At 33.0% G+C, this 16,272-nt stretch overlaps 1 protein-coding gene and 1 pseudogene across 1 annotated transcript in view; one reads left to right on the top strand and one right to left on the bottom strand.

Annotated features, from left to right (window-relative positions):
• CSMD3 (CUB and Sushi multiple domains 3) overlaps positions 1 to 16,272 on the top strand; it is a 1,166,404-nt gene that overhangs the window by 132,560 nt on the left and 1,017,572 nt on the right. The window lies entirely within an intron of this gene.
• Positions 6,895 to 7,985, bottom strand: LOC144283202 (dnaJ homolog subfamily A member 1 pseudogene; annotated as a pseudogene).

Here is a 16,272-nt window from a genome sequence, read left to right as displayed (position 1 = left end):
GCAAAAGCTGGGATGAAAAATGGAAGTGAGAGACGTCCAAGGAAAAGGAACAATGAGGACAAACATCCTAATTGTGGATCATATGTGTGAAGATGAATACACAATAAGGCCTGAGAAGTTGATACAACAGGGTAAGACCATACAAAGTCTTGTAAACACTGAATTTTTTTTGAGTAAGCTAAAAGCCCATCAAAGAATTTTGAATAGAGATGTGACATGATCTAACATGGACCACCATCAACATAATCAGTCTTTTGCACTGCACAGTTTCCAGGCCTTGGAACAAGCAATCCAGCCTGTGCTACTTTAGCCAGGTTCATGACCCTACCCCAACCTATGGTACTATTTCAGTGTGGGGAAAGGAGATGCATTTTGTACTGCATTCACAACAAGGAGGGCCTTTTTTAATTTCTCCTATCGATTTTTGCAATTCCCATAAACCGTGACCCTATTATATTTTAGAATCTGAAAGGATCACTTTAAGCTACTCTTTGGAAAACAGAATCTGTCAACAACTAACAAAAAGTTACCATTTGTTGATATAGTGAATTCTGTGATAGAAGTAGATATGACATGAATAACAAGTTACATAATATGCAACATCATTATATATAACTCTATTCCATTCAATCTTAAGAAAAAATTATTTTGTATGAAAATGTGAATTTTTTATATTTAAAGACAGTGGAAAATACAAAATTATTGAGAAAATTAAAATAGGTAACATAGTATAACTTCTCAAAATTCATTTACATAAATTTAATTTCCTATCATTATAAAACTTAACCAAAGTATAAAAAGATTACAAGATGTGACACCATGAATAAAAATATTTTCTATGATCAAAAGATACATCAAACAAATAAATATTTAAATAATTATCAAAGAAAATGATTTTCAAGATATATAAAACAAAAAAGTCTTGATGTACTTAATATATAAATAACTTAAAATATGAAAATTATAGTCATATGAATGGAAATATGCAAAAATATGCATGGGAAGTTCACAATAGAATGATGTTAAATTGCTAACATAAAATAAGAAACTAGTAAAAATAAATCTTGCTAGCTATCTGAAAAAAACAAATGAAAGTAGCAATGTAATTTTTTTCAAAAACCTGTTTAAGACATAAACAATTATAAACACTGTTGGTGAGGCTATTTAGGTACTTTCCTATGTGAGTAGTGGGAATGTTAGTCTATGCACTATTTCTGAAGGACAACTGCATAAGGTATTTATCATATTAAACTTATTAATAACAAATAATATTATTTATAAGTAAGTAAATGAATAAAATGTTTACATCTCCAATTTGATATGGAATTTTTTTGCTGTTTTGTTGAAAGTAGCACAATTATGACTTTTATGATATGATAGATACTAATAACCAATGGAGAAAATTCAACATTTAGATAACAAATCTTATAAGAATTTGTTATGGATGGAGAAAAGGTTCAAAAAAATATGTCTGGCTAGCATTAAAAAACCAGATCGTAAGACAGAATGTATAATAATATAAGATAGCTTGTGCATTTGTATCTGTGTATACTTGTGAACTGAAAGATTTACTCCAAAATGACAATTGTGGTTATTTTATGATGATGGGACTATGAGGATTTTTCCATCTTGTTTACTAGTCTTTGAATTTTAAGACTTTCACCTTGAATACCCAGAGACATTAGAAAAGAAGAATTTTCTGGTTACTTTATATATCTTCCAAATTTTAAGAATATTTTTGTGATATGTACTAGTAAGTAAGTGATTTAATGTTTAAAATTTAAACTGGAAAAAAATAAAATAAAATTTAAACTGGGAGAGAACATCATTATAAAAATGAATATCACCTAAGTCCACTTTCAGTAAATTAGACCTGCAAGTAATTAAAACTATATCATAGAAGTTTATTTTTGAAATTTTCAAATTCAAGATCTAAGTTTACATACCTAATAGTATAAAAGGATTGTGAAGAACAAAAATGTTTTTTTAAAGTTAAACAATGTGATATCAAAATAATTATGTGAGTCCATAAAAATCATTTGTTTTTTTCTAAACAATTTTTTTTATTTTCCAAATAATGGCCCTAAATCAATAGAGACAAACTTTAAGCCTCAGCATATTTATAAATGGACTACTTGTTCTCAATGTTGACTTAGTAAAAAACATTGAAGTATATTTTGAATTTTTTATGTTAATATACATTAGAATCAAAACTTAATGTATAATTGTGGCATTAATTTTCTACAGCTCAATATTTACATCTTAAGTGTACAATTAGGTGTTTTTGTTTCTGTTTTTTTTTACAGTAAGGTTTTGCTGAAACATGCATAAACTCATGTAACTTCCCTATGACCATACAGATATTTTCATCATCCCAGAAAGTCATATGCTATTCCTTTCCAGTCACTTTGGAAGGAACCACTGTAATAATTTGCTCTCCCATGCATTAGTTTGCTCCTTCTATATTTATATTCATAGAGATTGAATACTACCCTATATACTTTTTGTATCTGGTTTTTTTACTAAGTATATTGTTTTTGAGATTCATACTGCTGTGTCAACAGCTTATTCTCTTATGTTGTGGAGTAACATTTCATCACCTGAATAGTTTATTTTCCTGTTAAAGAAAGTCTGGATTTTTTTTTTTTTTTAAAGTTTGGAGCTATTCTGAATAAAGATGCAATCAATGTTCCCTACGAGTCTTTCTGAGGATGCATTTTCATTTGTCATAAATACTTGGTGGTAAAATTGTTTGATTATTGGGCAAGTCTATGTTTGATATCATAAAAATACTTCCAAACAGGTTTCTAAAAAGGTTGCTCTTTTTGTATTTTTTTTAAAAGGTTCATTTATTTGAGAGAGGGAGAGAAAAAGAGAGTGGGGGGATGGGGAGGGGGAGAGGTAGAGAGAAAATCCTCAGGCGCACTCCCACTGAGCATGGACCCTGAGGAGGCTCAATCTTACGACTTATGAGATCATGACCTGAGCTGAAATCAAGAGTTGGGCACTTAGATGACTGAGCACAGTTACAATGAAGCATATTTTAAGTAGCTTTTAAAAATGACTACTTAATTAACCAAATTTTGCTAGGCAAAGCTCTCTTATTTTTTTCTATTTCTATTGTAAAACTACCCCTTGTTTTTTGGTTTTGTTTGTTTTACTTTGTGATTATCCATAATACCTCTATTCATACTCTATTCATCCCTTGGTCTCAGTTATAAAACATACTTCTTTATTGTGGCTAAATTTTCTGCACTTAATTCCTTTATTGTTATTGAATATCATTTATTTACCAGTATTTTTTCTCAGTACTTTGAGGGATAAATATAACTGATGTAATACATCTTGTCACAACCTCTTGTTTAGTTTTACAAGCTCACTCAGTTCTTCACATACCATAGAATCCACAAACCTAAGGGGCATAATGAAGGAATAGCAATTAGAATGAATAGAGAACAATCCATAGCTTGAGTTCCCACTTGTGCAATTGGTAAACCTTTCCTCCTTCAGAAAATGTTGGCAGTGTCCCCATAAATGTTCCTGAGCAACCACTGTCGTTCTCTTCTTACATTATTAATCTTGTCTCTGTTTTTGTCTCCCTTGCTCCCTGAATTTCCCATCTAACTTTCTAACAGTCATGTTAAAATCTCTCCTCATCCTACTTGCTTCCCCTTATACTGCAATGCAGTGATCTGCCTCCTTTTCTGTAAGTGTAATATTGAAATAGAGAACAACTTTCCCACAAAAACTATTAGAAAAATATCTAAATGACTTGTTAGACCATAGAAACAAATGGCTATACAATGTGCCTTTATAGTAGTGAACCCCTGATTGAACTCTACTCCAAATCCAATTTGAGGGCTGTTAGGTTTGATTGAGATGATACAACCTACCCCAATCTGTTGTCTCTGAAGACTTCCTCCTTCAGAGTTAGAGCAAGTCCTTGTATCCTGATTATCTCACTTGTATAATAAAATGTCTATGAAACGCAGCGGTTCTAAGTGTTTGATCTACTGGCATAGATGATTTATGTGTGTATGTGTACACGTATATTGCATGTGATATTAACAACTGTTTACGCAGTAAATAAAGAGAAACAATACGAGGTTTTTCTTATTTATGTGTAATATTAATGAGATCTCCAAATGGCAATGTGGATTTTGCTTACTGTTAATCCAACTATATCCTTGGCAATAGCCTTCTATAAAAAATACAGACTTCAGAAAACACAAAAATTGAGAGTAGAAGTGAGTTTTTCTATGAACATGCTTGAAAAGGATGTATACTGTGGTTAGTACCCTCCTCTCTAACACTTTAATTTACTAAAGACTTATGGCATCACCGTAGGGCATGCAAGTAAATTAGAAAAAAAAACAATTAAAATTTTGATGCACCTTAGGCAGTTAATGACTCTTCTCATTCAATATCATTTCTCACTTTGGAGCATTTAAACTAATGATTGGATAGATCTCAAAGACAGTCAGGGTTTCTAGAACTTTTTGTCAACATGAAAGACTCTTTCAAATCTGAGTAAGGCAAGGATTCAAGAGTACACACAATCATTTGTTGTTTATACTAGGCACATTGCCAAAAAGAATTGAGGTGGCTTTGAGTAAAGAAACAGACTAAATTAAACCATTAAAACAGGGGTTAAATCATAAAACAAAAGATGTCAACAAGCAAGTTTAAACCCGTTGTTCCATGAATTATATTTATTCAATCTTTTCTAGCAAATCTGTGAAAGGTTTACTGCCATTATCTTGCTTTCAGGAAAACAGTAGATGTTTTATTTTTAATTTTATTTATTATTATTATTTTTAACAGTAGATATTTTAAAAGCAGACTATACACAGTTATAAGTCACGAACTAGAGATATTTCTTTTGAAAGTCACTTAGTACTCAACACAAACATTCATTTTCTTTTTCATTTGTAAAATGGGATAATCAAAATACAGGTTTTTCTCACAGAAAGCAACTAGATGTTCTTATAAATATAAATGTTTTCAGTAACAGACTATTTCATATAGTAATCTAAACCCTGAATAGAATTTTTAAACCAGGCATCACAGATGAACTCTTTGTGAATTCATCTAAATTAGTTAATACATGATATTCTAAGGGAAGCTACAAATACTCTACATCTATTAAAAAGGATCATTTTTTTTTTCTGAGTACACTATGTCAGGCTCTTTATATATAATTATCATAATATCATTTCAGATATTCTCCCCAATATGCCTATTACACAGATGAGAAAGTTAATTTTCAGATAGATCAATAATTTCTTCAAAATCATAAAATTAGATTTTCAGGAGACTGAAGTTTGAATCTCAATAGCACAACTCATTAGTTACATTTATTTACATTTCAACTATACCATTATTAGAATGATTGATTAGAAGTTTTGCTTTAACTAGAAAACTACAGAATCCTAGAACTTTTACTGATCATTTATTTAACCAAGTCACTTTACTAAATGCAAATTGAAAGGTCAAGAATATTAAAGAGCTCATATTTATATCAGTCTACTTTAAAAAAAATCACCTGTCATAAAGTATATATTTGTCATAAATATTTAAATTATATATTTTTGTCATAAAAATTATTGTATAAAAGAGAAGTAAATATTCCTTCATAAATGTTTAAAGCTTGCTGTTTTTAAGATAGTAGAAGACGGGCAGCCCGGGTGGGTCAGCGGTTTAGCGCCACCTTTGGCCCGGGGTGTGGTCCTGGAGACCAGGAATCGAGTCCCATGTCGGGCTCCCTGCATGGAGCCTGCTTCTCCCTCTGCCTGTGTCTCTGCCTCTCTCTCTCTCTCTCTCTCTCTCTGTGTGTCTCTGATAAATAAATAGATAAAATCTTTTAAAAAAAAAAGATAGCAGAAGATATTTAACCCACATAGAAAAAAATTAAATTTATCAACATAAAACATACATAATTGATTAAGTGCATGGCACATATTATTTTTTAGAAATCATGAAGACATTTCAATTGTATTTTTAAATGCCATATCAAAAAAATCAAGGTTAGCTATGTATAAATTCAAAAATGGTATTTAAAAATTCTTAATTTGATTTTATATAATATTATAATATTAATTTGAGATAAAGGTTGGGGAGACAAAAATTAAATTCAAATATTAAAAAAATATACATGATAATTTTCTAAATAATGCTCTTTACTAAATGCAGATTTATTTATTTATTTATTTATTTTTAAGATTTTATTTATTTATTCATGAGAGACATAGAGAGAGAGAGAGAGAGGCAGAGACACAGGCAAAGGGAGAAGCAGGCTCCATGCAGGGAACCTGATGCAGGACTCGATCCTGGGACTCCAGGATTACGCCCTGGACCGAAGGCAGGCACCAAACCGCAGAGCCACCTAGGGATCCTCTAAATGTAGATTTAGAGGATTAATCTTGGAAAATAGAAGGGATCATAAATCTGCACACACACACACAACAAACATAAAGATTTGCAAAATAAAACAAACAAAAGATTTGCAAAATCAGTGGCAAAATCAGGTGATTAAATACTGTTATCCTTAACCTATATTAAAATTAATGCATTATATTTGTAATATATTTATTTTAAAATTGATTTTTTGAGGTATTTGAATATCAAAATAAAACTTCAGAATCTTGTTGTATTTGGTGGACAGAAGGACTAAAATATGCATAGAATATGGAACTTGTTGGAGCAGCTACCAATTATATTTGTGGTAATTTTTCTTTCTTTTTTTTTGAGCTTTTATATTTGAGTTTATTCTTCATTTAACTTTTAAAACACTACTATAGTTGAATGTTAAAACAAAAACAATAGCAAGTAGTGAGCTATGATTATAGTCCTTCACTCATCCACTACTGCATATAAAATGCCAGCAGCAGTGTTAATTCACCTGCTCCATTAAGAGGTCTGACACTGAACACCACCCCTAGGATGATGTTCATCATCTTCATATGCCTCCCCATTGTAATGGCACCGTCTCTCCTGATTGGGATCAAAGTCCACAAGTTCTACCTGGTCCATTTCATCAGTCTCTTCTACTTCCTTCCTCTCAGGTAGGAGTTTTTCCAGCAAAGAAAGTTTATCAGGAGAGAGAAAGCCGTTCTCGGGGAGGTTTACCTTAAATTTGATGATTAGGTGACCCTTCTCATATGGTCTACGATAAATTGGCATGCCTTCCTTTAGCACACACTTGATATCCCCATGCTTGACAATCTGACCTGGATGAGAGGTGATGACGATGGTTCGGTTGTCAAGAGTAGATATTGGCTTTTGAAAGCCACACAGGGCTTCAAGCAGCTGTATATCCATACACATGAATAGATCTTCTCCTCGTCGAGTAAAAACAGCACGGTCCTTCTGATCTAAAACACTGATAATACCTCCTGGTTCCAGTCCTGGTTCTTGGTCTCCCTCACCATAGAATGTTATCTTCTGGCCATCTTTCATGCCTTCGTCAATATGCACTTCTAGAATCTTCTTCTCTCGAACTATCTTCCTTCCGTTGCAGCTTTTACATCTATCTTTAGGACTGATCCGTTCCCCATGGCCCTGGCACTCCATGCACACAGATTGAATTTGCTGAACCATTCCAGGTCCTATCTGATGAATTCTTATTTGCATTCCAGTACCTCGGCAATTGGGACAACATTCGACTGCTCCTTTCTTACCACCTCGGCCTTCACATTTATCGCAAATCACATTCTTTTGCAGAGCTAGTTTTCTTGTTGCGCCATTATAGAGATCTTCTAAGGTTACTGAGAGCTGATGTACAACATTTTTACCTCTCCGTTCTCTCTGCATCCTGCCTCCTCCTCCAAAAAACCTATCAAAGATGTCCATGGGGGAGCCAAAACCACCACCAGCTCCACCTTCTTTAATTGCCTGTTCTCCTCCTTTGTCATATAATTCCCTTTTCTTTGCATCAGAGAGCACTTCATAAGCTTGAGAAATCTGTTTAAACTTCTCTCCTTCATTTGGATTCTTATCAGGGTGGTACTTCAAAGCCAGGTTTCTGTAAGCCTTTTTCAGTTCCTCCTGGGTGGCATTGGGTTTGACCCCCAAAACATCATGGTAAGCGGTTTCTTTCACCGTTTTCTACAGCCGGGAGGGCCGAAGCCGGTGTGGGGGAGCGGGAAGGAGCGCGTTGCTGGGCGCAGCTTGGGCAGCCGCCGCTCCTCCGCGTCTCACCGAGCATTCTGGAAAGTTCCGCCTGTGGTAATTTTTCTTAATGCATGAACCAATCATAGCAGCCTCATTTCATTCATTTTAAAAATATTATTTTCTAGTTACAAAAGTCAAATTATTTTGGGGTGTAGTGGGAATGCCGGAAAACACTCAACCAAAAATAAAAGCAATATTGATACAACCATTGCTTACCAGATCTATTGGGATACTGGTACTAAGCATCATTTAATGGGTCACTTATATTTCCTCATGAATGTCCTGTATACTCTTTTAAAAATATTTTTGTACATAAAAATAAATACATAACATACAATTTATGAAGGGTTATATTAGAATGGACACCAATAAGCCTGCCACTTAACCAAGACAGTGACAATGTTTCTTCCCCACTTCTTCCTAGGCCTTACTCTAACTTCTCACCAATAACAAATATTCCCATGTTAAGGCCATCTCTTCCTTAATTAAAAAAAAAAAAAAAAAAATATATATATATATATATATATATAGTACAAACATACGTGAATGTATCTGTAAACTACATAAAGTTAGGTTTTGCTTATTTTCAAGTTTTATAAAACATATATCATAGTATTAAGTTTTCTGAGACTTGTCTTTCAACTCAATATATCTAAGAGTCATCCAAATTATGGCACTTTGTTGTAGTTTATCCATTTTCTTTCAACCTTATGCAAATATAATTATGAATATAATGCACTTTGTCTGTTTTCTAGAAGACATTCATTTGTGTTGTTTTTCATTTTCAACCACAATAATGTGGCCTTGAGTAAACTTGTATATGTGAGTAAACTTATGGCACAGAGTACAAGAGATTCTCTCAGATCTGAGTAAAAGGCCAACTCAATGTATAAAGAGGATAAGATTGTTCAGATTTATCCAAATTTATGTAAGGCTAATTGTTTTCCCAAGTGGTCACATCACTTTACAGTACCACTGGCAATGTATAAAAATTTATTTATAATACGTGTCTCTATGTTGGACATATTCAACACTTGATAGCTAACAGAAATCTTAATTTTGACAATCCATTGGTTATAAAATGCTGTGTCATGGTTTGAATTTGTATTTTTCTCATTGCATGAGAATAAATAAAAAAAAATATTTTTGGAGTATAGCTGAAGCACAATGTTACGTTGTTTCAGGTATACAACATAGTGATCCCACAAGTTTATATATAACGCAAATGCTCACCACAAGTGTAGCTACCATCTGCTATCATACAATGCTATTACAATATCATAGATGATATTCCCTAGGCTGTACCTTTTATTCCTATGACTCATTTATTCTATGACCCAAAACCTATATTCACACTCTCCTTCACCCATTTTACCCATTTCACCACCTGTATCCCCTTTGGCAATCATCAGTTTGCTCTTTGAATTTATAGGTTTGATTCTGCTTTTTTGTTTGTTTATTCATGTTTTTCATTTTTTAGATTCCACATATGAGTTAAATCATATGGTATTTGACTTTCTTAGTCTGACTTATTTCACTTAGCAAGTACCTTTATGTCCATCCATGTTGTTGCAAATGGCAAGGACTGAGCTACTTTCTAACACCATACATGAAAATAAACTCAAAATGGATTAAATACATTTTAATAGGTATAAATAGGAGATCTGAAACCATAAAATTCCTAGAAGAGAACATAGATGAATTTTTTTGACATCAGTTATAGCAATATTTTTCTACATATGTCTCCGAAAGCAAGGGAAACAAAAGCAAAAATAAACTATTGGGGTCATATTAAAATAAAAAGCTTTTGCATAGCAGAGGAAACCATCAACAGAAGAAAAAGGCAACCTGATAAATGGGGGAAGATATTAGAAAATGATACATCTGATGAGAGATTAATGTTCAAAATATATAAAGACTTCTATAACAACACCAAAAGAGCATATAACCCAATTAAAAGCTGGGTAGAGGACTTGATAGACATTTCTTTTTTTTTTCGAAAGAAGATATACAGGTGGCCAACAGGTAAAAGAAAATATGTTCATATTACTAATCATCAGAGTAATGCAAAATCAAAACCACAATGATATATCACATCTCTCAGAATGGCTAAAATAAAAAGACAAAAAATTAATGTTAGCAAAAATATGGAGAAAAAAAACCCCCTCATGCACTATTAGTGGGAATGCAAATTGGTGCAGCCACTGTGGTAAACAGTATGAAGGTTCCTCAAAAATTAAAAAAAAAAGAATTGTCATAGGACCCAGTAATTCCTTTGCTGCGTATTTACCCAAAGAAGATGAAAACGCTAATTCAAAAAGATATATGCACCCCCATATTTATTGCAGTATTGTTCGCAATACCCAAGACATGGAAGCAACCAAAGTGTTCATCAATAGATGAATTTCTTGCCTTAGGTTTATGTGCCACTCCTGAGGGTGTAGATTTAAAATGTATATTTTTTTTAAAAAATCAAATTAAAAAATTTATTTTTGCTTTGAAAAGCTAAAAAAAAATCTAGTTATATTTTTCTGGATGAAGCAGACAGAATGATCATGTTGGAATGGGGTTAGAAATAAGAGTTTGATTTGGTTATGTTAATTTTTAAAAGCCTTACTTGGCACACAACTAGCAATGCCAAGTGGGCATTGGAATACACAAATCTGGAGCTGAGGGAAGAAAGAAGCAAGATAAAAACTATGGCTTTAGATGAGAATACATGGAAAAAGAAAATATGTCTAAGGACTGAGATATGGCCACCCCAGGTATAGAGACTAAGGAAATAAGGAAGAGGCAGCAGAGGAGGATACAGAAGATAGAGGCCAGGGAAATAAGAGGAAATTAAGTGAGCAAGGTATCTTAGGGGCAAAGTGAAGGAAGTGGGAGGCCCAATGATCACCTGTGACAAATGTTGAGACCACACCCTCCTCAAGTGGCCACGAGAGTTAGGAATTTCCCATTGGATTTGAAAATAGGGAGGTCAGGGGCACCTGAGTGGCTCAGGCAGTTAAGCATCTGCCTTTAGCTCAAGTCATGTTCCCAGGGGTCTGGGATCCGGCCCCTCATGTGGCTCTCTGACCAGCAGGGAGTCTGCTTCTACCTCTCCATCTGCCTGTGTGTGCTCTCTCTCTTTCTCTCTCTGTTAAATGAATGAATGAATGAATGAATGAATGAATGAATGAATGAATAAAATCTTTTAAAAGAAAAAAAGAACATACAGAGGTCATTTAAAACTGATACAAGTTATTTTTTTCAAGCAGTGTTTTCTAGCAATGGGACAAAAGACAGTTTGAAACAAAAGAGTTCAGGAGAGAATGAGAAGAAATAAAATGGAAACTATCAGAATAGACCATTGTGTCTATAAAGAACTATTTGTGTAAAGTTGACAAAAACAGGATATAATCTAGAGGGAAATATGAGAAGGGCAGAACTCATTTTAATTCTATTCCTATTTATTTGTACATATATTTATTTGTTGGGGGATAATCATATTTCAGACTAATGGGAATTATTATCCTCCATGGTTATGGCTGAGGTGGATGTTTAGGAGCATGTCTTTTTATGTGGCCTGCAGAGCTTCCTGCTGATTCAAATCTGTGTTAAGGCTCACTGAAAAGTTGTTTTTATCCTGGATTGCAATGCATCTGGCAATATAATTCACACTAATTCAGTAAGCCTGTGATCATTTTGCTTTCCGAGAGTCTCATATGTCAATAACTATATTCAAAGTCTTGGATTTTCTCTTCTAACATAATTTTAATGTCATTTTTAATATTTTTCCTCATCTGTTTTTTTTTTCTCTCAAATTATTGGTGGCTCTCCTTGAGTCATAGAAAACATGAGAATTTTTTGAGAGGCTGGCACTCTTAATATTATTTTTTAAAAGATTTTATTTATTTATTCATGAGAGACACACACAGAGAGGCACAGACATATGCAGAGGGAGAAGCTGGCTCCATGTCAGAAGCCCATTGTGGGACTCCATCCCGGGACTCCAGGATCATGCCCTGAGCCAAAGGCAGACGCTCAACCATTGAGCCACCGAGGCATCCTGCACTCTTAATCTTATTGTTATTTAATAAAATTGAGTCTCCTCATTCTCTGATCTTTTCTCAGTTTTTTTTTTTTTTAAATAATATTTGTATCCAGAAAAAGTTGGCGCTTCCAGTTTTGGAAGGCTGGTCTCTCTAAACTTTCTTCTTTTTGATCTCTGCTTAAAAACCAGACAGATAGTGTTTGAACTTTTTTTTTTTCTTGTAATATATATCCACATTACAGTCTACTTTAAGGGCAAACATTTAGTAAAATATTTCTAAAGGTAGGCAACGTTTTCCCATACTCACTTACTGGAATTTGTAGACATTTTCTCTAGAAGTAGTCTCGGTAAAAACATGAGCCATCAGACTTACTGGGGTGGGAGGGGAATGCTTCATAAAGTGCTGCACCACTGCCTAAAATCAATCTTTACATTTCTTGCCTGTGATATTTATTTCCCCAAACCCATTTCTCATCTGCCAAGCCAGTGTCACATATTTTATTCTTTTGTTAGGGCAGTGTAACACAAATAGCTATTTTACAATTTTGGTTTTTTCAAATAAGCACAGACAACAAAAACAAGATAATTATTTAGGTTTTAATACTGTCTTTATTATAAAAGAACTATTAAACATAATAGTATTCTATTATAAAAAGAACTGCTTGGTCAACCCGGGTGGCTCAGCGGTTTAGTGCTTGCCTTCGGCCCAGGGCATGATCCTGGAGTCCCGGGATCAAGTCCCATGTCGGACTCCCTGCATGGAGCCTGCTTCTGCCTCTCTCTCTCTCTCTCTCTCTCTTTCTCTCCTCTCTTTCTGTCTCTCATGAATAAATAAATAAAGTCTTTTAAAAAAATTCTATAGTTGCTTAAAAATAAAAGTTATTTACCAAGGATGTACAAAAAAGGAAATTAATATAATCTTGGTCTCAAATAGGCTTTAAGTCTTTTAAAAAAAAAAAAAAGATTTTATTTATTTATTCATGAGAATACACAGAGAGGAGAGAGAGAGAGGCAGAGACACAGGCAGAAGGAGAAGCAGGCTCCATGCAGGGAGCCTGACGTGGGACCCGATCCTGGGTCTCCAGGATCACGTCTTGGGCTGAAGGCGACGCCAAACCGCTGAGCCACCAGACTGCCCGGCTTGAGGTCTTTGAAGGGAGACTACATTTGCCTTTATGTCTCTGATATTTAATAGAATACCAACATGATGTAAATATTCAATAATATTTCCTCATGAGTATGGATAAGATGACTGTATGTATACTATAAGTATACTCAAAGTTCAAATAAATAATACTTTAATTTCATTAAATTGTTCACATTAAACTTCATATTGTCTTGGGATGATTTATTGAACATATGAGTATATTTTTCTCATATGATTTATTATTGCATCAAATTGTTAGCAAATTTTACACATTTCAGTTCCCTTAATTAACTTTGTTATGTTCTATGAACTAATTGTAATACGCACTTCGACCCAGTATGTTAATATACATATAAATATAGAAATGTATACATATACATACATTTATTTATAATATATGCATATACATATATTGTATATATACATATGCAATATATGTGTATATTTAATGAAATATAATGAACATATGTAAATGTATATATATGATGAAAATGAGAATGATGCAAAAATTAAGTGGTTAATTTTAATAAACTTTGGGACACAGTTTTATCACAGATTGTACCATTAGTATTGGTAATAAATTAATCAGTAACACCTTTTTTGGATCATTAACCAACATCTCACCAGATTTACATATATCCAACAATATGTCTTTGATATTCATATATAATTCCATAGCTGTATACCTACATAAATTTTATCTTTTATTATTTGATTTTATATTTCATTGGAGAACTTCAAAAAATGCCAGATATTAATTAGATTTAGCCCAATAAAACTGATATCTTCCTTTAAAAAAAAAGATTTTATTTATATATTCATGAGACAGACAGAGAGAGGCAAAGACACAGGCAGAGGGAGAAGCAGGCTCCATGCAGGGAGCCTGATGTGGGACTCAATCCAGGGACTCCAGGATCACACCCTGAGCCAAAGGCAGATGTTTAACCACTGAGCAACCCAGGTGTCCTTGATATCTTCCTTATAAGAATCTTTTTTTCTATTTTTTAACCTTAAAAAAAAAAACTTTATCTGTAAGCCCCTTTATTTTAGTAATCATCTAATTAATACTTATTCAAATGAATTTCTTCTAGTGCTGTAGACCCCAATAAAAGTATTTCGTCTATTTCATAGCCAATTAGACCTTCCTTTTCTGCTGGGGGAAAAAAATCACTGAATTCCCCCTCCTTATTATGATATTTTTATCCTCTGGTGTTTGTTTTCATTTGCATGGTATATTTTAAGAAGTTTTATTGAAGAACGTACACAAAGGAGCCCAAATTACATGTTTTGAGTTCGATGAATTATGTCGAAGAAATGCATCCATGAAATTAACACTATGATCAAAAAAAGAACATTGTCCCCTTCTGATCACAAACTCTCTCCCTTTCCTTCAGGGTAGCTGCTCTCCTAACATGTAACAGGAGATACTAATTTTGCTTGTTTTTAAGTGTAGGTAAATGGAAAGATGTATTAGGTGATCTTTTCCTATAGCTTCTTTTGTCCAATATCATTTTATGAAATTCAAACATGTTATTGTGTGTAGTTCTAGTTTATTCTCACGGCTATATGGTCTCACATTTTGTGAGTATATGTCAGTTTATTTGTTCTACTATTGATGGTTACTTAGTTGTTACCAGTTTGGGGTTACTGTGAATACTGCTGCTATCATCATTCCAAAAATGTACTCTTATGAGAATGTTTAAATATTTCTTATGGTTTAATATAGCTACATGTATAATTTTCCCTTCAAAGATACTGCCAAAACATTTTTTTTCCAAATTAGTTGTACTAATTTACACCCTCACAAGCTGTGTTTGAAGATTTAATTGTTCTACATCCTTGTTGACACGTGGTAATGTCCGCCTTTTTTACTTTTAATTGATCTACTGTTCTTAGTAGCATTAGTATTCTGGTTTTAATCTGTATTTTTCTGACTAACAAAATTTAACATTTTTAATATGCTTATTGGTCATTTGGATATCTTGTTATATAATGTGCTACTCAAGTCTTTGTCCATCTTTTTTTGTGGGCTTTTTGCTTCATTTATTTCAATTTGTAGTGATTCTATATATATTCCTGGTAAGAATTCCATCACTATGTGTCTTGACTTTTCACTTTAATACTATCTATTAATAAAAAGATATTCTTAACATAGCGTAATTTATTATTCTCTTTAGTGTTAATCCGTTTGTGTTTTAATTTAAAAATCTTAGCTTATTCCAGGTCACAAAGATATTTCGTGATATTTTATTTATTTTAATATTTAGATACACAGTCTATAGAGAAATGATTTTTGTGTATGGTATAAAGTAGAGAACAAGGTTTGTGTTTTTTGTTGTTCTCATTTTTCTTCTGTATGAGTATATACTTGACTCAGTACCATATTTAGAAATACATCTTACTGCACCTCAGTTTATTGCAAATCAAGTAAGTATCTGTGTGTGGTATTATGTCTGGACTCTATTCTATTTCATTGGCCTATCTGTTAACCCTTAAACTAATACCATACTGATTTAAATATTATAGTTTTATATTAGGTTATGACATCTAATAGAGTATAATCTTTATCTTTGTAGTTATTAATTTGTTTTTTTAAGAGTTTATTTATTTGAGACAGAGAGAGAGAGAGAGAGTGAACAGAGGGTAGGGGCAGAGGGAGAAGGAGAAGCAGACTCCCTGGTGAGCAGGGAATGATGTGAGTCTTGATCCCAGGACCTCCAGATCATGACCTGAGCTATCCAGATGCCCCAGTATTTAAGTTCTTAAAATCAGCAATAGATATATGCAAATTCTTCTCTTTAATTTGTTAATTTAATAAAACATAATTTAATTGAAAATATGTAAATATTATATTGCAACAAAATATTTTGTTTTATCTTATTAAGCATTGATATACTTTTCTTATTATTGCATAGAA

Source organism: Canis aureus, chromosome 14, assembly GCF_053574225.1.
Source record: "Canis aureus isolate CA01 chromosome 14, VMU_Caureus_v.1.0, whole genome shotgun sequence".
NCBI classification, from domain to species: domain Eukaryota; kingdom Metazoa; phylum Chordata; class Mammalia; order Carnivora; family Canidae; genus Canis; species Canis aureus.
The sequence above is the reverse complement of the archived record's forward strand: the minus strand, read 5'-3'. Positions and strand labels throughout refer to the sequence as shown.